This window comes from Pinus tabuliformis, chromosome 3_2 (genome assembly GCF_031772625.1).
Source record: "Pinus tabuliformis cultivar Carrire ecotype Pingquan chromosome 3_2, CPIR1, whole genome shotgun sequence".
Taxonomy (NCBI): domain Eukaryota; kingdom Viridiplantae; phylum Streptophyta; class Pinopsida; order Pinales; family Pinaceae; genus Pinus; species Pinus tabuliformis.
Genome location: NC_142302.1, coordinates 414,219,063 through 414,236,858, shown reverse-complemented (window position 1 = coordinate 414,236,858; position 17,796 = coordinate 414,219,063).

The window sequence follows — 17,796 nt, the reverse complement described above, 5'->3', positions numbered from 1 at the left end:
TAATTACAATATTTTGATTGCTTGCAATTAGGAGAAAAATTTCCATTCTGAAATTAGAATAGTCTTTTCAGTACCAATTAGAGTGAGTTTTGATTCTTGATGTAGTTAAGTTCAAATAGAATAATTTTGAATTCATGTTGCAATAGATTAAATTCCAATTCAATTTGATAATTAGAGTTGTTAATTGATTTCACCTTGAACTCTGATTTGCTTTCAAAAGAGTAATTTTAATGGAAAAAACATGTGCATGGGAATATTTTCAGTTATTCTAACCTCATTGATATTTAATTCAATTTCATCTTTCAGAATCAAACGTAGAATTCGTAGAATATATTGTCCACATGCACTTCATAATTACATGAATATTGGTTGATAATTAATGAATTAATTTAACCATCGATTAAATTACCTAACATTTTGGCATCGTTGTCAAGGAAGTATATATAGGATTTTATTTTTGGTTTTTATATCATCTTAGGTGCATTAAATCTAATAGATGCATAATTAAAGCATGATAAAAATTATTCAGAATGCATGAACAGAGAAAGGGATTCTAGTGGTAGATTTGTAAGTAGAATTAGTGGACAAAGTTCAATACCAACATCACCACTCACTTACACTAGACCACGTAGTGCCACACCATCCACTAACATTCACATTCCGTCCATAGTAGGTAGACACAGACTTCCTGAGGTATATAGATCTAAATTCCAACGTAAGAATTCACCAACTTCTTCCATTGAAGCTATAGTTGAAGAACCTACATCCGCAACTGAAGGAGTTATATGAAATCTGTGAGTTGTGTAAACATATTTGAAGAGGTAAGGCTAGCTATGGTAAGAATCCAAGAGATCCAACCATGTCAAAAATTAGTAAATCTGCAACTGGAACAGTAAGTAGAGTGGAATTAGGCAATTTGCTTGATAAATTTAAAATATATATCCTTGGGAATCTTAGTGAACGACTAGATACTCTCAAAATACAAAACAAGAAAAAAGCTAAAAATGCCGCATTATCTATCTTCTATCCTAGGTGTAGGAAAAATCATTCTCTAAGAGAATGTCCTCTTGATAGTGTAGAAATTTGTGTCGTATCTGCTGAAAATCATTATACAAGGGAATGTCCCTTAATACCTAGGCTTAAAGTTGTCTTTCAGGATGAAGCTGGAATAAGTCAAGTTGAATCACTTTGATTTTTTTCTAAAAGACCATGGCAATACCAAAAACCAGATATGACACAAGGTTTTAACACTTAATATAAGCCATATGCACAACTACAAAATAATCTAACTGCACCTATTCCTTGGAAATTTTGGCCTCCTCAACCCCAAAATCCATCTTGGGCACAATTTTGGCAAATTTCTTATGGAAAAAATCCTCAATATCCTCAATTACAACAAACTTATTCCCCTTACCCACCTCAATACTACCCTCATCAACCGAACCAACCAACCCCATTCCAAGCCCAACCATGAAATCAACCACTTTCATTACCATCCGCTCCATTTCCTAAAAAATCTAATCAACTACTTGCTTAACCACTCCCAAACCCAAATAATAAAAATAAACAACCTATCTACAATGTAGAAGGACAAAATTTTCAAGCTTGCATGATAGCTCCATTAGGTCTAAATGATATTCAACTTAGATCTGGTATGGTTTTGCAAAAGAAGTCACCACTAGTTGTCATCCTAAAATCTAAAGAGGATGAAGTTCTTAAAAAGGAAACATTTCTTCATCAAGAAAAGACTCCTCCAAAGGAATATATTACTATAAATTTAGATGATAACTAAATAAATCCAACTCCTACAGTTCCTGTAGTAGAACGACCTTCTATTTCCTTACAAGATCCACCTTTTCCTGAAATGTTTAAAATTGATAAAGGAATAGAAATACAAGTTGTTTTACCATAATATGATATGCCAGATGAAGTTTGCATCAAAATTCCTTTGCTCCAAGCTATAAAGGAAATGCTGATATTTGAAAAAATAATTAAGGAGTTGTGCATTAGGAAACCAGGAAGAAAAATAAAAGATGTCAAGAAAATCCAGTTGGTAGGAAAAATAGCTGATATTATGTTGGGGAAACCGATAATGCAAATATATCTAGATCTAAGTAGCCCTATTGTAAAAATTCACATTAATGGTATTTAAATTCCAAATACCTTGATTGATTTAGCATCATCCATAAATATCATGAGCAAACAAACTATGTATAATTTTAAGCTTCCCAATTTTCAATATACCCCTACATTATTACAATTTGCAGATAGATTTGTTATCAGACTAGATGGTATATTGGAAGATGTGTCTGTCTTTTTGGATTCAAGGGAGTATCCTGTTAATTTTATGATCTTAACTCCCAAGAATAATTTAGGAGGCCATCCATTGATCATTGGTAGACCTTGGTTAGATGCAGTTGATGCATGAATAAGTTGTATATCTGGTGATAAGTATATTTCTGATGGGAACTCTACTAAGAAATTCACATTGTATCCGCCTGCAAAAACAATCACTGAAGTAGGAAGTGAAGTTTGGATAGATGATGATAATGAGGACTTTGATGATATTCAACCAATATTTACTCTTTAAAAAATAGATGAGGAAGATCAATTAATTAATATGATGAATAATAATGATTCTTCTTCATACTATGTCCAAGATCAAAGTTTTCAAGAACAATGTAATATTGAATATTTATCATCTCATCATATGGATTTGCATTCTATGGAAAATTTTGGAAATTATTTAGTAGGAATCTTTCCAGGTAAAAAATTAAACAACAATAATAACTTGGAATAATTTCAAAAGAGAAAATTGATAAAGATGCTACGAAAACATTCCTCCGCTTATGCATGGGAATATACAAATATGAAGAGAACTGATCCCAAAATTTGTATTCATCATATTTATATTCCAAAAAATGCCAAACCAATTAGCCAACCTCAAAGAAGGATGATTCCTAACCTGAGACAAATTGTTAAGGAGGAACTACAAAATATACTTAATGTGAATTTTATTTATCCAATATTAGGTAATCAATGGGTATCATCTTTAGTGATTGTTCCAAAGAAGAATTGAAAATGGAGAGTGCGCATTGATTATATGGAATTGAATAAAACTACTTTCAAATATCATTTTCCACTACCTTTTATAGATGAAGTACTAGATACCTTAGCATGAAAGAAATAATTTTCATTTCTTGATGGTTTAAGTGGGCATAACCAAATCCAGCTGACACCAAAATATAAAGACAAAACAACATTTACATGTCCATGGGGTACATATGCTTACAAGGTACTTCCTTTTTGGTTATGTAATGCACCTACAACATTTCATAGAGAATTTTTGGGTAGCTTTTCTTATCTAATTCATGATTGTGTGGAAGTTTACATGGATGATTTTACTGTTTATGGAAATAATTTGAAGAAGCTCTTGAAAAATTAGAAATTTTTTTCGTTTGGTGTAAAGAAACAACTCTTTCATTAAGTCATGAAAAATGATTTTTTATGTTTAATGAAGGAATTGTTTTAGGCCACCATGTTTCAGGTGATGGAATTAAGGTGGATCCATCTAGGGTAGAAGTAATTTATAAAATATCAATTCCTACTTGTCAAAGAGATGTTAGAAGTTTGCTTGGTTTCACTAGTTATTATAGAAGGTTCATATAAAATTTCACAAAAATAGCCTCTCAACTTTTCAAACTTCTTACAAAATATTGTAATTTTGTTTGGAATTATGACTGCTAGAAAGCATTTGAGACATTGAAGCACCAATTTTAAGGGGGCCTAATTGAAATTTCAATTGATGCTTCAGATATAGCTTTAAGGGTCATGTTGAGACAGAAAGAGCTCACTCCTTATGTTATTTATTACACAAGTACAAATTTGACTCCTATAGAGTTAAATTAGACTGTAACAGAAAATGAGTTTTTAGTTGTTGTGCATGCCATTAATAAGTTTTGACATTATATCACTCATTATTAAACTTTCATTCATATAGATCATTTTCCTTTTAGATATTTAATGAACAAACCAATTACTGATGGACATATCACAATATGGTTGTTGTTGTTGCAGGAATTCAATATTACTATTATCGATAGACCAGGAAAAGAAAAAAAAGTTGTTGATTTTCTTTCTAGGATGCAAAATGATAATAATAATATTCCTAATGAAAGCTATCTAGTGTAAATCGAGCAAGAGGAGTCGGCGGTTAGGGTTTCAGGAAGCTTGACCACAACCCTACCAAACCTGCAATAGAAGAACAAACTAGAGGCCGCACCCAGTGGTTGACGGTGGCTAAGCAAAGGATGAGCGGCATGATGGCGGGGGGGAGAGATCCCCTCCTATGGAAACGTAGCAGCAGGAGAATCAAGAAAGTATGGTGCGACAGGTGGGAATGAGGGAAAAGGTAAAGGGATACTAGTTTTGGGAGCCAAATGGTAGGCAAGACTGGGTGGGAGATGTCTGCCAAGGGCTGCAAAAAAACCCAGATTCGTTATCCCCAACAACAAACTGGAAGATTATAGAAGTTACATGAAGGACCATGCACTCATCTGCAAATTCATAGGGGCATGGCTGACAGAGAAAGAACTGATAAAGTGGATTCAGCATTGATGGCAGCCAAAAGGGCACATAGATCTCAAGTTGGGAGCAAAAGGGTTTTTCACAGTGATATTCTCAAACCTGGAAGATAAAGAAAGGATATTCGAAGATGGTCCATATTTCTTCAACAATGTTGGCCTCTTCATTAGACACTAGGAAGAATGCTACAACCTGGACCAGGAGAAACTCTTGGCAGCCCCAATATGGGTTTGGCTCTTCGGCCTCCCAATGGAATTTTGGGACCCAGAGATATTAGAAGGCATCAAAAACTCTATTGGCACTTTTATAAAGGTCGCAGACTCAATAAGAAAAGGGCGATACACCTCCTATGCCCGAATCTATGTCTACATGAATATAATGGAACCACTTCCAGACTACATCGAGCTAGAGTACCATGATGAGGTATGGCCGCAATCGATAGACTATGAGCACATACCATTCTGCTATCACAGATTCCATGAATATGGCCACCTATTTTGATCTTGCCCCCTAAACCAACCAGGATACCATTCGGCGGAGGAAAAGGAAGGCAATCATAGGGCGCAAGTGGAAGGAGATGGGTACAAGGAAGTGCAAAGAAAAAAAAGAACCCCTCGACAAACTGGGAACCACAAGGCTCATCAAACAGAAAAGGAGCAAAGGCTGCAAAACATATTTTTGGTCTTGCAGGAAGAAGGTTTAGAGGCGGAGAAGGAGGAATCCTCACAGGAAAAAGGAAACCAGGAAGGCAAATGAGCAGGGGCTAGGGGGGAAGAAGGAAGTGATGATAGAGGAAGAGAAAACATGCAAATGGTGGAAACCCTAATGGAAATAAACAACCAGAAAGAAGATCTCAGCGTAGAGGAACAAGTTATGAAGAGGTTATTGCAGGAATGGAGACACTTGGATGAGAGATTCATCCCAGAAGACCAGAAACAACTCTACAAGGAAACCTTCCAATGATATAGAGATAAGCAGAACTCTGCAATCATAAGCCAACCTGAACAATTGGGGGCTCAAGCAAATCAAGGCCAGGAGACAGGAACACAAGGAAAAGGGGGGAAAAAGAGAGGCAGGAAAACGATGAATGAATCCATACAAATGGTAGGGGAGCTACTGGTGAACTCAGGAAGAGTAGTGCCATTGTCGAAGGTGTTCCAAAAACTAATAAAACTGTTAAAATGATCATCACAACCTGGAATATAAGGGGCCTCAATAGCAGAGGCAAACAAAGGTACCTTAAAGAGAGACTAAAAAAGGATAAGCCAAGTATAATGATAATACAGGAGACTAAAATTAAGGAAAAAGAGTTAAAAGACATTATGGAAAACTTTAGGCCTAAATACCAAGTCATTGCCTAGGATGCAAATGGGAGTGCAGGCGGACTAGTGATCTTATGGAACCCGACAGAAGTGAAGTTTGAAGAATGGGTAAGTCTACCCTGAATCCTCATAGGAAAATTCCAAATTCTAGGATCAAGTGAATGGGCATTGCTGTCTGGGGTGTATGGCCCACACCTCTCAGGCAAATGAGGAGCCTTCCTCCACAGCTTGTAGGCTCTAAGGAATATATACCTAGACGAGCTATGGATAGTAGGGGGGACTTCAATATGCTCACATCCCTAGGGGAAAGAAAGGGAGGAATAAGGAGGGCTGACCCGGACATGGAAGCCTTCAACGAAGCCATCAATAACATTCGACTAGTGGATAAGGAAACAATCAATGGTATCCATACTTGGAACAACAGAAGAGGGGGTATACACCAAATAGCTAGCTGCCTGGATAGGTTCCTAATCTCTGAACAACTGATGAGCAAGGATATCTTCATAGAGGCAGTGATCCTCCCATGTATGGGGTTGGATCATTGGCTGGTTCGACTGGAAGTGGATTTAAAAGCTAGACCCAAGAATAGGCCGTTTAGATTTGAAGCATTTTGGCTCAGAGACCCAGATATCCTAACAAAGATGGAGGAATGGTGGACACAAAGTACCCAACAAGGCTGCAACAGGATGCATACCTTCCAACTGAAGTTGAAGGAATTAAAGAAGAGACTCAAAAAGTGGAATAAGGAGGAGTTTGGGCATATCCTTAGAAACCAGACAGAACTCAACCAACGTATGGTAGACATCCAACAAAAGATGATAAACAAGGGAAGAATAGAAGAAATGGTGTGAGAGGAAGGTCAACTGATCAACCAAATAGAGGAATGAAGACAACAAGAAGAAATTATGTGGAGGCAAAAATCGAGGGTGCAATGGCTGAAGGAAGGAGAACGCAACATGAGGTTCTTTCATAAAGCAATGGTGAACCACAGGCAGCACAACTGCATTTACTCTCTTAAAAATGTAGAGGGTCAACGTATAACAGAGCATGAAGAGATGGAAGGCTTGCTGGTCAATCACTTCAAGGACTTGCTCACGGAGAACATGGAAAATAGGGAGGAAGCCACTCAAAGAATCACTCAACAAATCCCCAAGAAGATAACGATAGATCAGAACAAGGCACTGATGAGAGCGGTCACCAAAGAGGAAGTTGAGGAAATCGTGAAAGGCATGCCAAAGAACAAAGCCCCAGGCCCCGATGGTTTTACTGCTGAATTCTACCAAGCTACCTAGCCATTCATGGGGAAGGATATCATGGAGGTCATCGAGGAATCAAGATGTAAACAAAAGGTATGTCCTAGCCTCAACTCTACCTTTATTACGTTAATTCCTAAGTCTGCTAAATCGGAGGATCCTCAAGGATTTCGCCCAATTGCCTTGTGTAATGTCATTTACAAGATTATTGCCACCCTGATTGTCAGATGCCTAAAACCACTCCTCCCCAGTCTCATTTCCCCGGAACAAACAGGCTTTGTGGAAGGCCACCAAATCCTTGATGGCTTTATTTCTTCACAGGAGGTAATCCACTCCCTCAAAGCCCAGAAGCTCCCAGGTATGATGATTAAACTCGATCTCTCTAAAGCCTATGATAGATTGAGTTGGGGATACCTCACGAGCATCCTCAAAGCATATGGCTTTGCTCAAATATGGATCAATTGGATCCTCGCTCTGATATCCTTGTCGATCTTCTCCATCCTGCATAATGGAAATTGCACCAAGACCTTCAACCCTTCCAAAGGTCTGAGATAAGGAGACCCAATTTCCCCCTTCTTGTTCATCTTAACACAAGATGCGTTGGGTAGGTACATAAAGCAACAGGTATGCTCCTTCCAGCTCCAAGGGCTCAAAATTTTGGGGAACAACCTACCCATCACCCACTAGCAATTTATGAATGATATCATGCTCTTCTTCCAAGGTACCCTAAGGGAATCCAATATTATAATAAATATCCTTCAAACCTTTATGGAAGCCTTGGAAACCATGATCAATAATGACAAATCTTGTATATTCTTCTTCAATACCCAAGGAAATGTGAAGACCTACCTTGCCAGAATCCTAGGCTTCAGTACTGGCACCCTACCCACTAAATACCTGGGTATGCCCCTCTCAGACACCCTGCTAAGAAACAAATGCTGGCAAAACATCCTCCAAAAACTACAGGGTAAACTAAAAAATTGGACCTTTCGATCCTTAAACATAGCTGGAAGAATTTTTCTGCTTAAGGCAGTTTTGCAGTCGATTCCCATTTATCAACTATCAGGAATGGTGACCCCAAAAGGAACATGTGCCAAAATGGTTGAAATCTTTAAAAAATTCCTCTGGGAGGTGCCCAATAGCTCAGGAAATGGGCTCTAGTGTCATGGCAGGGCCTCACCAAGAAAAAAGAGGAAGGAGGATTAGGACTCAGGGACCCATATCTCCTGAACCAAACCATGGGAGCCAAACTTTGGTGGAGATGGATGAATGGGGGTAATGACCTATGGAAGAAAATATGGACCCACAAGTATAGCATGCCTTCGAAAGTAGAGGATATCCTCAGACACCAAGACCCCCCAAAGGGATCCACGATCTGGAATCTAGCAGCAAACAATAGATACCTCATACAACAGCATGCCTTCTGGGAAGTTCGCAATGGGAAAATAGCTCACTTCTGGAAGGACTCTTGGCAGCAAAGAGAGAAACTGGGAGAGAATCAGGAGATCATGGAAATATACCAACAGATCCGAAATAGTAATACACAGGTAGTGGAACAGTACTGGAAGGAGGAGCAGGGAGAGGTAAGTTGGCGGAAATGGAAGACTAGAGATGACTGGGAACAAGAGGTAAACATAGAACAATGGAGCAATCTGGACAAAGAATTAAGGACAAGGCAGATAATGATACGTCATGATGATGACATCCTAAGATGGGGTCATACCACCAGAGGCACTTTCTCCATAAGCGAAGCCTATGACATTTATAACAGGCAGGAGTAAGAAGGACAGGATAAAATATGGGGCAAAATTTGGAAGGGGGGTGGTGGCCAAAAGTAACCCACTTCCTATGGATGGTCTGCAAAGGACGCATCCTAACCTGGGATCAGTTACAGAAAAGAGGATTCCAGGGACCCTCCCTTTGTGGGCTATGCAACCAAAATGGGGAAGATATGGAACATATCCTTAACAATTGTCCATTTGTGGAACAAAAATGGAGACAAATGAGAGAAATTTTCGAAAGGCTGGATAGAGATCCAACCAATATCAAAGGAACAATATCAATATGGCAAAACCACATCTATTCTAGCCCTATGGTAAATAGGGCTTGGTCCCTAAGCCTAGGCTTCACCCTATGGGCCATATGGAAAGAGAGAAACTGCAGACTGTTCAAGCATAAAATGACCTCGCAGGAAAAAGTGTGGGAAGGTATTGTTCAGAACATCAGAGAAACAATCTTGGCAGAAGCATGGAAAGAAGAAGATTGGCAGGTGCCACCCCAAGAAGGATGAATACTACAAAAACTAAATTTAGCAATGGGAATGATCAATAGTAATGCATGGAAGACAAGCAAAGTTGTCATGAGCTCCAGGTCCCACTTTTCCCCTCTGGCTGAAGGAGTCATCAAGCTTAACTTCGACGGGGCCTCCAAGGGTAACCTGGGAGAAGCAAGTCTGGGGGCCTTTTTCCGAGACTCCCAGGCCCACACCCACTTCATCTATGCTGAAAGCTGTGGGATTGCTAGCAACAATGAGGTAGAGTTCATTGCAGTTAGACAGGGCCTACTAATAGCCATCAAACTGGGGTATAGAAACCTGGAAGTGGAGGGGGATTCTCGCCTAGTAATCAATACAGTGACAAAACTCAACAATGGCACAAAGTGGGACAAACTTAGTCAGAGCTGGAGAACAACAAGATTAATCTAGGAAATAGGGGAAATTCTCCCCAACTTTGAATATATTCAGGCAAAAAATGTAAGGAGAGAAGGAAACAAGGGAGCAGATTTCCTAGCAAACTGGGGATGCACCCATCAACAGGAGCGGTTGGAAAAACAATGGCCAGTCCAACCAAGGGACACAACCTTTGAAACCTTGGAGAAAATCTTGAAACAAGATTGTAGGCAATACGAGGGAAGATAGAACCAGAAAACCCAAGCCCCCGATTGGGATGAGTGCGGTGTCAGAGGTGCCAAGCCTAAGTTGACATGGGCTGGATAGTGAAATTCATTGCGGCCACACCCCACATGCTTAAGGCAGGGAGTGCAGTATCCTCTTCCTTGATTGCATGGGAGGTGGGATGGAAAGGTGGTGGAGGGCAACATAAGGGAAGGTGGTGAAGGGGGAAGGTGTCTATGACATGCAAGGAAGGCAGAAGGTATAGCGGGGAAGGAAGGAGTAGCAAAGCGAAAGGAAGGAGAAGCAGGGAAGGCCGAGGGCAAGCGTCAACCATTCGGTATATAGTATGGCCTTGGCACTGTTTAATTTGTATGCTCTGGTTGGGTTCCAAGGGAAATCCCATGAGTCAGAGGGAGAGTTGCTGGGAAGGAGGGAGAGGTGCGAGGCCACCCCAAAGAGGCTTAGCTCAACTAGGGAGAAACCAGGGTAGACAAGGGGGAAATTTCGCTTGGCTCTGTGTTGTTTTGACTCTGCTCTTGAGCAGAAGCTAGGGCTATGGCATGGTGGGCACTACGAGGAGCCTCGATACAAGGCCGATCTGGAGTGACCAGCCTTCGGGTTGGGATGCTAGCAGGGTGGGCAATGGGCTGAGCGAACCCGAGCAAATGGCAAGGTAGGACCATAGGGGAATTGCTAGGGACCCCGGGGGGCATGAGAGGCAGAGAGGTGAGCTGAAAGCAGACTGGAACTGGCAGGCAGAGGCAAGGGTCTGTGGGTATGGGAGCACTGGCAGCACTTGGCTATAGATGGGTCTGCAAGCCAGGATATGGCCGCAAGAGGGTGACCAATACCATCACTAGGGTAAGGGCACGAGGTAGGGAGATAAGCCCAGGGGTTCCTGCCTGATTTCCATAACCATTGGCAGCCTGTGGGCACAAGGGTGCCTCTGCCCGATGCAAGACAAGCATGGTAGTGAAGTCTGGATATCACATTTGCACTGTGTTGCGATGAAGGAGGTAGTGAATCTAATGATGTCAAACTATCTACAAGTTATAAGTCGGTAGGGCATGGCTCTAGCACGACGTGGCCATGGTCGGGGCAACAAAGGCCCGGAACCCCGGGCAACCAAATGCCCAAGCAGGATGGATGGTCGCAAGGGTCAGAAGGCACCGAGTGCATCATAACTAAGGCAACCGAGACTTACAAAGAGGAAGTGGATGAGGGAATCCAAAAACTGATAGATGGTTGGGAAGACCAGGTGAAGAATCAGCTGGAACTAGATGATGAAATTGAGGTTTGGAGAACAATGGTGCCTGACCTAGGAACCACAAGAGGGTGAATTACATAGTTCAAGCACACCCTATACATGTATTTTCTGATGAAAAGTGTGCTAGGAAAATCACTTGAGCAAATTTCTATGATGGCAGTTACCATGCAGGGACCTCCCAACTACAAGAGAGATATGGAGAAGATCATATTCTAGCTGCATAAACAGGATGTTAGGATGGACCGTATTGATAGACACATCCCATGCATTAGGGAGATCTTTGGAATGCTAGAAGCAACTACAAAAGATCTTGCCCCAGTAGCCTCTGACACTGAGGAGTAGAATGAGAAGCAAGATTAGTCTACCTATGCTTAGTTTTGTTTATGTGGATAGCATTTAAATTTCCTATTGCCTATGTTAGATGTTATAGTTATGAAGTTTGTTATCATGAGACTGAAACATACCTAGCTCTGCTAGAAAGACTGAAGAAGTTATGTTTTTGGATGGCGTATAATGCTGACCGATGGCCAACAGACTCGGTTTCCCCTTGGGGCGAGTTGAGGCCACTGGGTAAAACTGTGTGGTGTAAATTTGCTTCATATACATAATAGAAAATAGACGGCCCTACCAAGCATTACAAAAAAAAAGAAAAAGATAATAATACTATTCCTGTAAAATATAATTTTCTTGATGAATGTCTTTTATTAGTATCTATTAAAACTTGGTTTGCATATATTATTAACTATTTGGCTACGGGAAAGTTACCCCCATATTTATCAGCTAAAGAGAAGTAGAAAGTTATCAATACCAACGCACATTAATCTTGGATAGATGGGGAACTTTACAAAACCGTACCTAACTTAATCATCCAAAGATGTATTCGAGAAGATGAAGTACCAGAAATTTTGAAAGATTTCATGATGAACCATGTGGTAGACACTTTACTGATAGGAGAACTTCTTACAAATTCCTTCTTTTTGGAAATTATTGGCCTTCTCTCTTGAAAGATTCCAAAAAATATATCAAGAGATGTGATAGCTACCAAAGAATGGGAAATCCTATTCCATCATATGAGATTCCTCTTCAACCACATGTACTTGTAGAGCCTTTTGAAAAATGGGCTCTAGATTTTGTTGGTCAAATCATTCCCCCATCTAGATAGAAAAATTATATACTTGTTTGTATATATTATGTTACGAAATGGGTAGAAGTTAAATCACTTCCATTTTCAACTGAAATTTCTATAGTTACATTTTTTTTGAGGATATTTTTACTTGTTTTGGTGTCCCAAGAGAAATTGTGATAGATCAAGGTACTCAATTCACATCCAAGTTGGTGTAGAAAATAATGGAGCAATACAAAATCAAACATCGAATGTCTACTCCATGTCATCCAAAAGCGAAAGGGCAAGTGGAATCCACCAATAAGGTACTTGAAGCAATTCTAACCAAGACTATGCATTTCAATAGAAGATATTGGGTAAAAAAGCTTCCAGAGGCACTATGGGCATATCATACCACATGGATAAATACAACTAGACATACTCTTTATGAGTTGGTATATGGCAAGTAAGTTTTGCTTCCCATTGTGTTCCAAGTGGAGTCCTTTAGAACAACAATGAAATTGGGCCTTGATCTATTTGGAGCTCAAATTTTTTTTTTAGCACAATTGAATGAGCTAGATGAGACTATACAATATGTTATCCAAAGAACCAACATAGTCAAACACCAAAGATCAAGATGGCATGACAAGTTCATCAAAGCTAAAAGGTTCAAGCCAAGTGATTGGGCTCTTCTTTTTGACAGTAAATTCAAATATTTTCAAGGAAATTTTCAAACTCATTGGCTTGGATCTTATGAGATAGATATTATCTTTGATAATGGAGTAGTCAAAATCAAAATGGTTGATGATGAAAAATTTACCTTCCTTGTTAATGGACATAGATTAAGATTAAATCATAAACCATTAACAAGAGAAGAATTTGTCAAATATATGCAAGATAGTTTCGATTTCAAGTTGGTTGAGAAAGGATATCTTTCTCCTCATCCTCCAACTCAATTGTAATTTTATTATTAAAAAAATAAAGTATAAGCCCGAAAACCAACATTTTTGACATGTCTATATAGAAAATCTTAATTGAAAACCAAGGATTCTTGGTAGTTTATATTTTCATAACTCCCTATCTCTTTCCCATTTCCTTTTTACCCCTCTTTTTCTAATATTTTTATAGGTCTTAAGTAGCACTTATAAGGACCAGCATTCTTAAATTTCAATCAAGAAGCAACAACAATAAACATTCCATTCCATCAAGCAACAAAATTTTGAAGAATGAACAACTACAATCAATGAAATTCTGCAGCTAATTTTAAATTCTACAGCTGATTTCAATTTCTACATCCAAATCAGTCTATATTGAAAGAAGCATCTAGAGCCTGTTAGCACTTAATAATTTTTTGAGGTTGCAGAAGAAAATCACCAAGGTAACCACAAACCAACTTTGGAAGCTAGGATCTATCCCTGCCAGCTTTAGAGAGGGCTCTCTCTATAAGATTTAATTTTGTTTGATTGGATATTAGGCTAGTTATTAAGTTTTGGGGTTTGATTTGTATTTGGGTGATTGGTTGATAACTTAGATTTCCATTGGGATATGGAGTGTGTTACATAAAATACAGATTAACTATAGCATCTACAGATAGATCTCATCAGGCAAGGTAGCCAAACCAAATGGATTCTTTAAATTTTGTGAAATGGAGAAGAAGAAAAGATTAAGGTTCACTTTAAAATATAGAGCATTGTTACCTGAATTCTATATTCAAAAATCAGAAGAAAATATAGAAATTATTCATAGCCGAGTGCAGAGTGTAGATTTAAACAAATTATGCCCCTTATATATCTATTGAATAATTTAGATTTAGAAAACAATCATGTGCTATAGACAAAGAGATAAAACCACATAAAAAATATAGATGTACTTCACCAACAACTTAGCAAATGAATACTATGAAATAGCTTGTGTGTTACTTTGGAAAATATATTGATGCTTCAGAAAAATATATACAATAGTGTTTCTTCGTACAAAAACCAACCTCTACTACTTCAACAATTGAGGTATTTATAACTAATTTTCAAAACATATTCTGTCAGGATGATGAGGATGTATTTACAAAATAATAGGACTAAATTAAGCTAACTTATTACAATAAGATGAGGAAAATTGAACTGTCTGAAGTGGTGGCACCGAAATGAAGGAACAACTGACTGTCTGGCACTGAAAAATTGGATTTGCTGTAACGCTAAGATGTGCCACTGAATTACCTTTTACTCTAGTAATTCATAGAGTTTATCCCAGCGTTGCTCGCTTGGGATACTCATCTTCATTAATTTCCTGTACACTTCGTCAGCTTCAGTATACCTGGAAAATTTCAATCAAGTGATGTACAAGTTTGGAATTGCATACTGGATGTCAAGATCAAATGATAGTGCTTACAGGAATGCCTTTCCTATCATGTTGAGTCTTTGGGCTATAACCTTTGAGCTATCTCTCACCTTGCTCATAATTTGTGCAATGTACTCTAGCCACGTGTTGAGCTTGTCACTAATCACTAATAGTTTTGGAAGTCCTTTCTTGTAGAGAGTCTCTAGCTTGGCAAATAATCTCTGTATACTCGTGTTCATGTTTTGACCCTTCTCTTAAAGTTGTCTCACCAAGTTCCTTTTAGTTAGCACTTTCCTTACTTCCAGAATTGTTTCAGTCTTGTCTTCAATTTCTAATTCTTCTAGTTCTTGACTGTTCTTGGAATTTAGAAATTTAATAAGCTTAATGGCTTCATTTGGTTTATCTCCTAGCTTCTTTCTAACTTGTTCAATGGCTTCATTCAAACTTTCAAAAAGTTCCTTCTGTTCAAAAATGATTTGGATTGAAGGCCAAATTTCTCCCATGTCTGCATTAATCGTTTTCTAGACATTTTCCTTCCCCTGTGCCAATGTTTTTTCCATGGCACAATCTTCTTCCATTTTCTGCACTCTTTGGGACAATATCTGGGTCGTTTGTGTTTCTGTTAAATAAGCATTTTTAAACGTCAGACTCTGCTCCTGTAACACCTTTATCTCTAGTTTTAGTTTCTTTATCTCTTCTTCTTGTATTGACATATTTTCCATAGATTGAGATAATTTCACTGAGTCTTCCACAACTTATGTGGGAAGCACTATTGAGGATGATGTTCCTATTGTAGTAGTTGTTGTAGGGACACATGTCTATAGCAGAGATGCAATAGGAATTGCATCAAGAGGAATAAATGCAAGTTGTGAATTTTGTTCCTTTTCCTTTATTAGCTTGTTCATTTCTGCTTCCATTGCTTTAATCTGGGCATGTTTCTCTACTAGAAGCTTTAGCATATCTTCATTTTGTAGCTTTGTCTCTCCAAGTTCTTTGGCGAGGGGGTCTTCTATTGCTGGAAACTTCAGTTGCTTCTTTAATGCTGCAATATCAACATTCTTCTTCCTGATTATTTCTTTTATAGATTTTGAGTTTTCTGGATCAAGGCCTGCTTTGACCACCAATTCCTCCAAGTATTTGATTCTGGTATCTTTGGCAAGTGAGGAGATTTTCTCTAATTTTAGTTGATACTGTACATTATTTAGAGTAAGCTGTAATTTTGAGGCAGTGATAGCAGTCTGAGTGAAAGTCGAACACACCATCTCTCTTGCATGTCTATGCATATCTATTTGGTCCAAAGGATGGACATTCTTTGCCTCAAATTCAAAAGTGGTATGTTTGAAATCTGCTGCTGACTTTGGTTTAGAGACCTTGACCTAAAAGAATTCCATATGCATTCTTCATTTTTTTGTATCATATGTTGAGATGAGTCTATGCTGAATGGACGAGGATTTCTTTTTGAACTGAGCTGATATGTTATCATGAATGGCCTCATTCCTCTTCTTGATTTCCTTGTATCTTTGAAAAATGTCCAACTGTATCTACTCTGTAGATGTTTTAGGTGTCTAAGGGAAAGTAGCTGGAATATCTTTTGTAATTGAGGAAGTTGATGGAGATTCTGTAGTGCCATTGTCCAGCTTGAAAGTCTTTAAACCTAAGAGAACAATAGTCCTTATGTGTCCTCCTTTGATCGAAATTCTATTTTAGACTCGGAGCCTGATTTAAGCTTCTTAGTATATATTTTAAATTCCTTAGCTGAGACTTCAGTGACTGGAGAATCATCCTCTATTTCTCTCTTCTCTGTTTTCTCTTTAGGTATTGATGTCTCTAAAGTTGTTCTTGAAAGTACCTGCTCCTCAACCTCTTGCAAAGTATTTTCCACCCAAGTGTGCTGGTTCATATACTTTTCTATTTCAGGCCTCTAAGTGTGCACACATGGTGTAATTTTTTGTTCTACTCTCAACTTGGAAATTACCCCAAAGGGGTCATAAGACCAAGTGAATCTGAGAGGAAAGTTCATTTTTTTCAACAGGAGGTCTGCTCCCTCTCTTGCTGCTCTACTGTTGCAAATGAATGGTTCAAATTGTGTCTTGATTTGGAACTGGGATTTCTTCTTGGCTGCCACAAAATGAATATTGTCGAAATGAATTATCTGCCTGATATATTCCAAGGCAAATATCCTCATTAACAAATATTTGGGCAGTTTGTATGGTGGAAAATTCGAACCATACACTATAATATCTGTGAATGATTGGTAAAGGTACCAATCCCCTGTTTTAACTTGTTCACTGAGATGTCAAACCTTCTGAATTTCTTCACTGATCCTTGGTACCTACTGGCCACTTAACACACAAGTGTCTGGATATACAAATTGGTCTATGAACTCTGAAAAGTTGTATTCCTGTGATTGCATGGTGGCAGCTCTAAACCATACACTCTAATATCTATGAATGATTCGTAAAGGTACAAATCCCCTGTTTTAACCTGTTCACTATGCTATAAAACCTTCTGAATTTCTTCACTGATCCTTGGTACCTGCTGGCCACTTAACACACAAGTGGCTGGATATAAAAATTGGTCTATGAACTCTGAAAATATGTATTCCTGTGATTGTTTTCTGACTAAGGAAGTCCAGAATACAACTGACTATGGCTTTGCTTGCTGATCTAGTTTCTACATTGAGAATGGAAACTTATCTGTTTGGAAAAATATAAACATATATATAAGAATGGATGAATATCTGAACATTCCTTCAGTTAAAAACTGAAGGAATTGTTCATGAATTAGAATTGATAAGAAGTGATCATAGTCAAAGGTGACTGATGGTCCTTCTTATGAAGAAAGGCTGGACAAAAAGCCTAGAATAGGCTCGTCTACCCACTCATCTAAGTAGTAACCAAGAATGCAAGACAAAACAGAAATAATTTGTCTTGTCCTTTGAGGGAACATAGAAGAGTGATATGGGGGATTTTTCTTAGGGAGTTGAGAGTCTTTAGGGAGGAATATTTCAAAAGTGGCAGCTCTCTGGGGGAATTTTAACT